The sequence below is a fragment of the Cariama cristata genome, unplaced genomic scaffold (assembly GCF_000690535.1).
Source record: "Cariama cristata isolate BGI_N322 unplaced genomic scaffold, ASM69053v1 scaffold27463, whole genome shotgun sequence".
Classification (NCBI taxonomy): domain Eukaryota; kingdom Metazoa; phylum Chordata; class Aves; order Cariamiformes; family Cariamidae; genus Cariama; species Cariama cristata.
Window position 1 is genome coordinate 99,681 of NW_009610746.1, and position 445 is coordinate 100,125.

Consider the following 445-nt stretch of genomic DNA (forward strand, 5'->3'; position numbering starts at 1 on the left):
GTGATTTTAGATTACAGGTCCAAATACAAGAACAAATACCACTAGGAAGGAGTTGGTGACATTTGTATAAAGCAGCTTCATCGTATTTTGCAATTTAAAATGTGGTTGGTTAATTTCCTATATTTTCATAAAATGCTGTTCCTAGTACATTAATCTACATCAGAGAAAGTCTGAATTGGGTTTTCAGATTATGTGTTGATGGGGGGAGGTATAAAGTCTGTCTTTTGGAAGAATATAAAGCACATTCAAGAATTATTAAAAATGCTAAAAAGCTGCTTGGGCTGAGACTTCACACTGCAGCTTGCTGTAGACATACTAATGTTATTATGGTTCTCAGTAATGTAGGCATTGCTTAACTTCATGCCTTGAAGAAAATGTCCTTCAAACCTCACACTACAAAACCCACTGGAGATGAACCATTCCTTCCTGCGGTGTGGTTTCAGCA